Source organism: Typopeltis vanoorti, chromosome 4 (genome assembly GCF_054136105.1).
Source record: "Typopeltis vanoorti isolate ZY-2024b chromosome 4, IOZ_Tvanoo_1.0, whole genome shotgun sequence".
NCBI lineage: Eukaryota > Metazoa > Arthropoda > Arachnida > Uropygi > Thelyphonidae > Typopeltis > Typopeltis vanoorti.
Genome location: NC_143552.1, coordinates 95978670 through 95990283, shown reverse-complemented (window position 1 = coordinate 95990283; position 11614 = coordinate 95978670). Strand labels below are relative to the sequence as shown.

The following is an 11614-nucleotide window of genomic DNA, read 5'->3' as shown; positions in this document are numbered from 1 at the left end:
AGAGAAAAGTCATCTGCCCTTCCTTGACACTGGTTACCCAAAGATTCTTATCCTTTCTGCTCTACAGGAAACCAACTCACACAGTGAATACATTCATCACTTATTACACTGTCACCCATGTCAACAGTATTCTGTTAGTAAAACTTCAGGGCTAGAGCCATCTGCAACACTTTAGCCAATCCTCACAAAACTCAGATCACAAAAAATCCATTGCTATCAAATTTTACATCTGGGGCGTCTTAGAGAAAATTCCACAAGCTCTAGAAAAATAAAAATAAACACACATACAGTAGAATCTCTCTTAACTGGCAACAACGGGACTTCACCGATTCCAGACACGAGATTTTGCCAGATAATTGAATATATATTTTGAGACCTTACCTGTTCAAGTTTTGTGATGCCGTCTGTAGAAATTGCAGCATACAAAGTTCATTGGTCGTGTTTTTCGATCTGTAGGCAATAAGTAAATAAATAACATCACAAATCGTGCGGATTTTTTTAAAATTTAAAACACATACACATAATTTTATATTTCACAAAATCAAATTTAAGCAGCATTTAAAAATGACTTTCTTTGAATCGGTTAAGCCACCCAACAGGAAATCCACATTCGTCTTGCATCTTCAAGTGCAATTCCTTCGCTTTTTCTTGCAGCATTGGTCCAGAAATACAAGCTCCCTCCGATCTTTTCAGGACAAACCACTCATATAACACATGATTCTAATTCTTCACACCAGAATTGGTGGTTTTCCGATTTTCTGCAGCTTTTGTAGATTCTGTTTTCATCATGAATCTATGGAATTGACCACCTTGTTTCTTAATATCACACAAAGTTGAACTTCCAACTTTATACTCCTCCATTAATTTCGTATTGCTAACACCTCCTTCCATTTTCTCCAGCAATTCGAGTTGTTGGCATGAGTTCTGGCTGCAAAATATACAAAACAAGTTCGGGTTTAAATTTATTTAGACCTTTGAAAATGCTGTTGTTTTGGTATTGCTGATTAATTGGGTGTCGCTTACGAGAGATTTTACTATGTGTGTGTGTGTGTGTGTGCATACACACACACACACACATAGCATCAATGCTCATCTTTTTTGTGCGTCTTTGCCAGATAAGACATTTTAGCACAATCAAATTTCATGACTTGTCTCTAATCAAAATACATCTTCATAAATTGGTGTATTTGTCAATTCTCTGATGCGATTCTTTTATTTCAATCTTCTATTAAAGCACTTAACTATATTAAACCACTTGTTTCTTAGTCCTTCCCTGGTCGTTTTGCTACAAACACTTTTGCTTATCATACACTTCCTATTCTTTTTTTAAAGGATGTGAGATTAGTTCATCTTACACATTCTTGAATATTAATGCTCACTCCTATTTTCCTAATTCATTAGAACTCAAATGTTTTATTTCTTGGCTAGCTCTCTGATCCATTTGTTAAAACTGAATATGAAGTATACTGCTAGCTTGGTCTTTTCTAAGTAATTTCTCATCTACATGTAAATTGTGCTAGCTTTCCACCACCACAACCTTACTAACCTATTCCCATACTTAATTTGCCATCTCACTAAATTGTTTAACATGCTACAGATTCACTATTAAGAATATAGTGAATGCCTATTTTTTTTTTTCAGTTTCATCCTTGTAATTACTGATCTGTCATACTAAATTTATCACAATTGTTTAATCTGGTAAAAGCCTCTAAGATGTCACTGAACTTAATACATCCGCTTTGAATATCGGTTTAATCCTCCAACCGACCAGGACGTCTATAGACGTCCAGCTAAATCTGGATACGATTCTGTAACACCTTTGAATAACATGGATAAGAAGTGCAATTTATTCTGTACATCCTATGCTTTCTACTTTGTCAACTTTCCTTTCAACAGTTTTAGTTTTTCTTAAGAATGCTTATTTAAATCTTTCCTGAAATACTGAGTAAGGAAATTCCTTTATAATAACACTGCTTTAATTCCTTTTTTATAAATTCTTGCAATGAGACCTCTACTCCAATCAGAATCACTGAACTTTTATGAATGCTTCGACACCAATTATCACTCCAATTTTTGAATTGGAGTGATAATTGGTGTCGAAGCATTATTAAACAATTATCATTCTTTATGCTAATTATCGTAACTTTATTAAACAATTATCATTCTTTTTGCCTTCATCACAAAGCCTTTCCATTCGCACAAGGATATGATATGCATAGAGGCACATCATAAGAAAGTAAACACCAAATGAATTAATAGTGGCATAATCCTAATGTCCTAAGTGGTGCCTTCTATGGGCACAGTGAGGGAACATGATCTCTCAGTTGATGACGAGGAAATGACAGATGTGAAATACCAAAGTTAGTTTAGATTAGGCTAATGTTAATAATGTGGTATATTCCAAAGTCTTTCAGAGTGCATTTATAATTGTATAGTAGTGCAGTTATCAATTGTATCTGATATGTGTGAATGGCATGATCTGCTGTAAGGGGTAGATGTTTGACATATAGAACTTTTTGGTAGTTTGTCATAGTGAGAGTTAATTTAAAATAATTGTCACAAAAAATGACTTCTGAACTGTAATAGCATATATCAAATTTATGTACTTGGCAAGCTTTCACTCCTGCTGGCTGTGTTTTTTAGGAAGTACAGACGTTTAGCAGGCTTTCTGACATGATTATATGGGTAAAATCAGCTTGCGATGAAACAGAACACATCCAACATAGGTAGAGTGAAATGCAACTAATAAGGAAATAGATATTAGTAAAGGTAGGGACAAGTATTGATATGATCTGGAAAAAATCTTCAAAAGTATAGTACTCACACCGAAGTCTTCTTAAGTGTCACAATATATGGCAGGGATAACAAGACCAATGAGATGTGTAATGAATACAAAACATGTAGCTTAAATGCAGGGATTAAAAGCAATATAATGGATAGCATCTAGGATATCCATATGAAAATTCAGATATCATACATTTAAAAATAAAATGAATTGGATTTAATGTTATGCACTTTTATTTTATACAGTTATTTGAATTTTTTTTGTATGTTACAAGCAATATGTTTTGGGATATAATTTTTTATCTTTGGCTAATGAAATCTTTAGATTTCATTAGCCAAAAGTAAGAAATTTATTTAAATTAGAAATTACAGTAATTATATTTTTTGTTGGGGATCTGAATAGCAGAGTAGGAAATGACTGCGAGACATACAAAAATATTTTGGGAAAATTTGGAGAAAAGAGCAAAGCTAATAATAATGGCAAATATCTGTTGGATTTCTGCTCAGGATATGGACTGGTTATTACTAACACCATGTTCAAACATAAAATGTGCACAAATTCACATGGGGAGAAGAGACAAGGAATAGGAAGTCTCATCGACTATGTTATTGTTGATAGTGATGTTTTCTTCTTGGAACAGGACACCAGAGTGTACAGATGATTTGAAATTGGAAGTGATCACTATTTAGTCTTGAGCAGGATAAAATTGAATTTCATATTGAAAAGAATAACATGTAAGAAAGTTTTAAAGCGAATAAAAGTTGAGTAGCTCTCAGATGTGAACTGTAGATTAAAATACACAAAGATTATTGAAGAAAAAATGAAAGAGTTTGAGAACAGGAACCAAACCTTGGAGATTCAGTGTCAAACTGAAGAGAACATTGATTGATTCTGCCAGAGAGGCATGTGGTGAGGTTGTGTGCAAGGATAAAAAAATCAGAACTCCCTGGTGGACACAGGAAGTTAAAGAGGCAGTGAAGGAAAAGAAGAAAGCATATCAAAAGTTCCTGGCAAATAAGTCAGCTTGTGCTCTTAGAGAATACAGAGACAAATGCAAGAATGCTAAACACTATGTAAAACTAGCTAAACAAAAGTCATGGGAGGACTTTGGCAAGAATATAGAAAATAAATATCAAGAAGGTAGTAAAATATTCTGGAGGTTATTGAAGAAGCTTAGGAATGGATGAAAGAGTGCTGCAAAAGGAGTTAGAGATGATAAAGGTGACATGAAAACGGGAGAAAAAGATATCCTTGAGGTATGGAGTAATTACTTTGAAAAATTGCTAAACGAAACAAGCAGTGATGACAGCACAGTAGTAAAAAACACTGACCAGGCATGCAGTCAGGAATACATATCCATACTTGAAGTAGAAAAAGCCTTCAAAGGCTTGAAATGTGGAAAAGCACCAGGAGTAGATGATATTCGACCAGAAATGCTGAAGTATGGTGGTATAAGAGTCTTACAGTGGCTGCAATGCATAATTCAGAAAGCCTGGACAGAGGGACGAATTCCCGATGATTGGAGTAGAGCTCTAATAGTACCCATATATAAAAAGGGAAATAAAACTGAATGTGAGAATTACAGAGGTATTCCCCTACTGAGTGTTCCTGGCAGGATCTATGCAAGTATACTTCAGAAACGGTTGAGAAGAATTGTGGAAGAAAAGCTTGGTGAAGAACAAGCTGGATTCAGGCCAAATAGAGGCTGTCAGGATCAGATCTTCACTTTACAACAAATAGTCGAGAAAGCATGGGAACATAACAAAGATTGGTATTTAAGTTTTGTCGATTTGGAAAAGACATATGACAAGGTGCCAAGAGAGAAGCTATTCAATACGCTACAGTCATATGTTGTCAATGAGGTATTTTATCAAGCAATACTTAGTCTTTATTTGAGTTGTAAGTCAGCAGTTAAAATTGAAGTACAGGAAGATGGTTTAATGTTAAATCTGGTGTGAGACAAGGATGTACATTATCCCTTCTGTTATTATCTATATGGATCACATTATGAAGGAAAGTGGTATTAAACATGATATCAAAATTGGAGACGTTAATGTCAGCTCTTTGCTTTATGCGGATAATGTTATACTTCTAAATAAATCTGCAAGATTCTCTGACTAAATTGAATAGCTGTTGTAATAGATATGGTATGAAGCTCAGCAATAAAAAGACAAAGACAATGAAAATAGGCAGAATCATTGAAAATGTCAACTGTGTTGTGAATGGAGAACCTGTGGAGCAAGTGAAACATTTCAGCTACTTAGGCACGATTTTTACTCAAGATGATAAATTAAATATAGAAATAGACAACAGAATCAGCAAAGCTGGTATGGTGGGAAGTCAATTGAATAAATTCATATGGAATAAGAGAGAAATTAGTTGGAACACTAAATTAGCTGTATACAAGACTGTGTTCAAACCAGTTTTAACTTATGGATCTGAGAGCTGGGTCAGAAGTAAAACACTTGACCAAAGAGTAGAGACTGCAGATATGAGAGTCCTGAGGAAGATTATAGGCGTGAACAGATGGAATCAATGGCAATATCATATTAAAAACGAGGATATTAGGAAAGAACTTGACATTGTCAACATCCAGGAATGCGTTAGCAGAGCTAATCTCAGGTGGTATGGTCACTTAAACAGAATGAGTGAGGAAAGATTAGCAAAACAAGTGTTCTCTTCCTGGTTGGCAGCAAAACGACTCGGAGGCAGACCAAGATATAGGTGATTGATACGGTACAAAGTGCCATAGACGATAGAAATATAAGATCTGATAATGTTGGAGTCTTGACAAGTAACAGACTGATTTGGAGGAAAATTGTAGATAGGAAGTTAGTAATGATGTAATTTTTTTCATGTAGTACTATCATATCCTGTACACCCCCCTTGAGGGTACAATGCAGGAATTTGATGATGATATAAGTTGTCAATTTTTGAAACAGTGCTATTTGTGTCTAAACAAATGTTATTAGGGAAAAAAAAAAATCATTGTTACCTACAAAAATGCTAAACTGCCATCGTACTTACATTATGGATGTAATTCAATGACCTTACCTCACTTTAATGTGAAATAAAGTTATAATTTTTCCTACTCTCATCATTACAAAATTATAACTTTCCAGCTCTATGAAAAGAACTATCAGGCGTTTCTCTTGGCTCCTGTGCTTTGCCTGAATGCTGATACTGCAAATATCAGCTGTTCAAGAGAGGAAAAGAGAACATGGTAGAAGGAGAATTGTGACTTCTTTGTTTTCAACTTATAAAGACTGAACAGAAATTAGAAGAGATTAAAATTGAAAGCAGAGAGGCAAACAGAAATGAGCAAAGTAAAGTTTGTGAGTTATAAACAAGTTCTCAGTCCAAAGGCTGATTTGAATCTGCTGAGGCTTAAAGAAATTAAATTCATTTCCAAATGATTAAAGATGCAGGGAAAACTCAAGTATGTCAGCTGTTATAAAAGGGAGCAATTTTCATGTTAATTTTTCCTCCTGTGTGGATTCCAGAAAGCAAGTTTCTGCAGAGGCCAAGACACCAATTCCAGAAATTTGTCAATGAAGGATAAAAATGGTTAGATTATATAACTGAAAGTGGCCTTATAGAAAGTGATTTAAGTTGTGATATGAAGTATATATGAACACTTGCACACATTGATTTTGTGTTGTGTATATCTGCAAATCCCATCTTCCTTTTAATATTAAACTCAATGGCTTATCACAGCCAAGAACTTGGCTGCAACAGGCTGAAACCTGATACTGCATGTTATAGGGTGGTTAATTCTATATGGAATGTCTACCATGCATATAAATTGCATGTGCTCTCCTGGCCAGTTTGCAGAAGAAAAAACAGTTTCTGGGAGGTAAAACCCTGCCACCCACATATGAGACTGGCTAACTCACCTTTAGTTCAAAAGTCTTCATTTTTTTTGTATGCTAAGATGGGATTGAAACCCAGGTATCACCTGGGCAAAGGGCATTATATATACTGACTCAGCTATGGAGGTTCATATGTAAATTATTTTTTTGTTTGTTTGTTATAAATGTGTGAAGACTCAATTTCGTAATGAGATAAATGGTTAAAAAGTTAATTTAAGACGATAAGTTATACATATATCTTAGGATATGTGTGTGCGCACATTGATGTCGTAGTAAAAAAAAAAAACTAACTAAAGTTAAACTACTCAGAATCAAAAGGAGTAATTTACAGATGGTGCAACTGACAAGATTGCATGTCAAAAAGAACCTAAACTCACTGACAGGGACCTACATCTGTCCTGAAAGTTACTTGGGCAGCAGAAGATGAATTTAGGGATTACTGTATTGAAATAACTATTTAGGAACAAAAGAAACATCACAAGAGCCTAGCATAGAAATGTGCCAAGAAAGCCAATCATGGACTAATTTGAGAATGCCACTTCTATATATCTGAAACCAACTACATGCATTACAAATGTGCTATAGGTTTATAACTTTTCATGAGAAAGAATGGTAAGACTTGCAGAAACCATTTAATAAAAGGCAATGACACCATACAGGTAAGAATTGTATAAAAATATGAACTATTCCCATTTTTTTAGAATAGAAAAAAGGAAAAGTGACAATAAGCTCAGTTTAAAGTGTTCATTAGAGGCTTGAACAAATACTATTTTTGGTTTCTAGAGGAAAAAAAGGTTACTGGCAAGGACAAATATTTCAGGTTGTGCAGTGCAACACCCACAGAATAGCAATCTCACTGATATTATATTTTTGCATTTATTTCTGTTAGACTCCCCTAATTGTTTCACATGATTCCTAAAATTAAAAGCAAAATCCTATTGTTTCATAAAGAGGCCACTTTGATGCATAAACACTGCATTACATTCACTATAGTCTGGGTGTGCATTCACAAATACTGACACCGTTTAAGCCTTTTAAACAGATGTGCAGAAGGCACAACATGTCAAACCTTAGCATTCCAGTGGTTTTAAATGGCTCAGAAGGCAAGGCAGGGTGCGAGTGCTGAAACAATAGAACCGTCGTCAGTGGCTGTGTGAAACAATCCAATTGAACATTGTTATTTGTCACAAGTTGCTGTTTTTGTTTACTGAGTTTCATCTATTGAAGTGTGAACTGACATGTTTATGACATTGATATAGACAAATTTTTACTATATATATATATATATCATCAAATTCCTGCCATGTACCCTCAAGGGGTGTACAGAATATGATAGTACTAGATGAAAAAAAATTACATCATTACTAACTTCCTGTCTATAATTTTCCTCCAAATCAGCCTGTTACTTGTGAAGACTCCAACATTATCAGATCTTATATTTCTATTGTCTAAGGCACTACGTACCATATCAATCCACCTATATCTTGGTCTTCCTCTGGGTCTTTTTGCTGCCAACCTGGCAGAGAACACTTGTTTCGCTAATCTTTCTTCGCCCATTCTGTTTCAGTGACCATACCACCTGAGATTAGCTCTGCTAACTCATTCCTGGATGCTGACAATGTCAAGTTCTTTCCTAATATCCTCGTTTTTAATATGATATTGCCATTGATGCTATCTGTTCACACCTATAATCTTTCTCAGGACTCTCATATCTGCGGTCTCTAGTCTTTGGTCAAGTGTTTTACTTCTGACCCAGCTCTCAGATCCATAAGTTAAAACTGGCTTGAACACTGTCTTGTATACAGCTAATTTAGTGTTCCGACTAATTTCTCTCTTATTCCATATGAATTTATTCAATTGACTTCCCACCATACCAGCTTTGCTGATTCTGTTGTCTATATTTAATTTACCACCTTCAGTAAAAATTGTGCCTAAGTAGCTGAAATGTTTTACTTGTTCCACAGGTTCTCCATTCACAATACAGCTGACATTTTCAATGATTCTGCCTATTTTCATTGTCTTTGTCTTTTTATTGCTGACCTTCATACCATATCTATTACAACAGTTATTCAATTTAGTCAGAGAATCTTGCAGACTTGTAGGGAATTTATTTAGAAGTATAACATCATCCATATAAAGCAAAGAGCTGACATTAACATCTCCAATTTTGATATCATGTTTAATACAATTTTCCTTCATAATGTGATCCATATAGATAATGAAAAACAGAGGGGATAATGTGCATTCTTGTCTGATACCAGATTTAACATTAAACCATCTTCCTGTACTTCCTTTGATTCTAACTGCTGACTTACAACACAAATAAAGACTAAGTATTGCTTGATATAATGCCCCATTGACACCATATAACTGTAGCGTATTGAATAATTTCTCTCTTGGCACCTTGTCATATGCCTTTTCCAAATCGACAAAACTTAAATACAGATCTTTGTTATATTCCCATGCTTTCTCGACTATTTGTCGTAAAGTGAAGATCTGATCCTGACAGCCCTCTATTTGGCCTGAATTCAGCTTGTTCTTCACCAAGCTTTTCTTCCACAATTCTTCTCAACCGTTTCTGAAGTATACTTGCATAGATCTTGCCAGGAGCATTCAGTAGGGAAATACCACTGTAATTCTCACATTCAGTTTTATTTCCCTTTTTATATATGGGTACTATGAGAGCTCTACTCCAATCATCGGGAATTCGTCCCTCTGTCCAGGCTTTCTGAATTATGCAGTGTAACCACTGTAAGACTCTTATACCACCATACTTCAGCATTTCTAGTCGGATACTATATATATATATATATAATTTATACATTTTTTGCCCATATTTACAATGGGAAACAGTGTTGATGATGTACTGAATATCCTGTTTTATCCAGAGCCTTTGCAGATTGAATGACTACAGTCAAGTGAGGTTGGACTTCTGTATAATAAGTATGTAAAATTAGCTATTTTAGCCTTTGTTTGAATCTGGAAAAATAATAATTTCCCAAGTAATTACATATTCTGATTTCTCTTTGTATTATATGGCTGTAATTTAAAATTCATATCAAAATTCAAATTATCCATGTCTCATGCAAGTATTTGCCAATGATAATCTAATCTCACGAAGATAAACCCTTTCATTTTCTCACATAAACAGCATGTGTGAAGCATAGCTATTGCTCATCTGACCATTATGCTTTCCACATTTAAAATTATATTAATTGATAAGTATTCAAAGTTATCTTACAATTGTTTGCACCGAACCAATTAAGATGAGCACTGATGCGGTATGTACTCTTAAAACTTTCATACATCAATAAAAATGCAATCATACGGTCAAATTGAAGTGAACGTTTTAACGAGGTAGCATAAGCCACATGACAACACACTTAACCTAACCTAAATGGGCACATGATGCCCCTGGTTATATGAACCTTAGCACATCCAAAGTATCAGATTCATGATGGATTTATAACCTTTCTTAATGGCTAGAAATCATATTAAAAATGTTTTTTTTTTTTTTTTAAATTTAATAACAATTTGGATGCATCTATCTTATATTATCATTTTCGTCAATAAAATGTTAGATAAATTCTACATAAAATTTTGCATAAAACCATCTGAAAACTTGGATTTTGTGCCTTTATTCCCAATGTTCAATGTGTTAATGAAAAATGTGCATTTTCAAAATGGATGCAGTAATCACAACTAGTGAAGCATGTCGTATGGAAAGTTTTCCTGAACTCATATAGTCTTGCACTATTTTAACTACTTTAACCAAGACTGAATTCAAGGTAAGACACTCATTTGAATTTTTTTTTTAATAATTCTATACATAAACAAATGTTCCTTTTGAAGCTTTCTTTAGATCAGACTTCATGTATTCTACATATTTATATCTAAGACATTTCCACATTTGTAGAAGTTTTCCTGAAAAAAGAAAAAAAAAATGTTTTTAGTTATTCAAAATATATAACTTGAAACTAATTTCACTTTACTTTGCACACATTAACAAGAACAAATAAGATGCAAGTATTAACATATTAATTGCACTCCATCCCCCCTCCCTCCAAAATATCAGCTAACGCCTTTTATTCCCTTATAGGGAGTAGGTGAAGCCTTTATATCCTATCTAGCGTTTGGAGACTGAATGGGCAGTTCAATCGCCACGGCAGCCAATCAGAGATAGCTGGCCCATGTCTATCACTAATTATAGGCAGCCACCAATGAAGAGGCTGGCAAACAAGTGCTGCCATCGCTTGGTACCTAACCCTAACAGATATGTTACTGTCTGAAATAACGGAGGTACTACGGTTGAGTTTCTTGAGTTTACAGGACGAAAAACCTGCTTGCCCATGCCAGAAATCGACTAACTCGGGTATCGGTCTAAAATAAGCTTAGAAAAGTTCCTCCAGTCGGCTAGTCGATGACTGGACTTGAACCTAAGTCTAATTTTGAGTGACCAACCGAAGAGGATGCAAGCGCCACTTCCACTGAGCTACACAGGCCTTTCCTTCCAAAATACGTAAAACCTTATGTTTTTGAATTACTTTGTAAACAATAGTTTTAAGAAATTTTCATTATCGTTAATTTCAGTATTAATCCTGTTTAATTCAGTGCATAAGCTGCAAATTTGGGCTTTTTTCTTGTTATAATCAATGTCCTACAGACAGGAACGCAAGGCAAATGTATCATATCTGTGCAACTGCATGTGTTTATCAGCTTCACTTCATGCTCTTGATGAACTCAAATAATGACTTTCCAATTAATAATTAAATGAAATATGTAGTTCTCCTGAACATAGAGGATGGCAAATTCCATAAGACAGTTTAAAACTCAATGAACAAATGCTAATAATGTGCATTAATATACAATGAAAATAGTTAACAGCATCTTATTGTGATGCAAAAGAATGCTTCATAGTTAGATGACTAATTTTTTTGCCTGTGAATTTGCACTCCTT

The 11614-nt window shown here is 34.5% G+C and overlaps 1 protein-coding gene across 1 annotated transcript in view; it reads right to left on the bottom strand.

Annotated features, from left to right (window-relative positions):
* Positions 1-10439: 10439 nt before the first annotated feature.
* COX6CL (Cytochrome c oxidase subunit 6C-like) overlaps positions 10440-11614 on the bottom strand; it is a 112473-nt gene continuing 111298 nt past the window's right edge. Inside the window, exon 4 of the mRNA XM_090391358.1 lies at positions 10440-10581. The gene's annotated coding sequence lies outside the window, so the exon portion shown is untranslated. The remainder of the gene's footprint in view (positions 10582-11614) is intronic.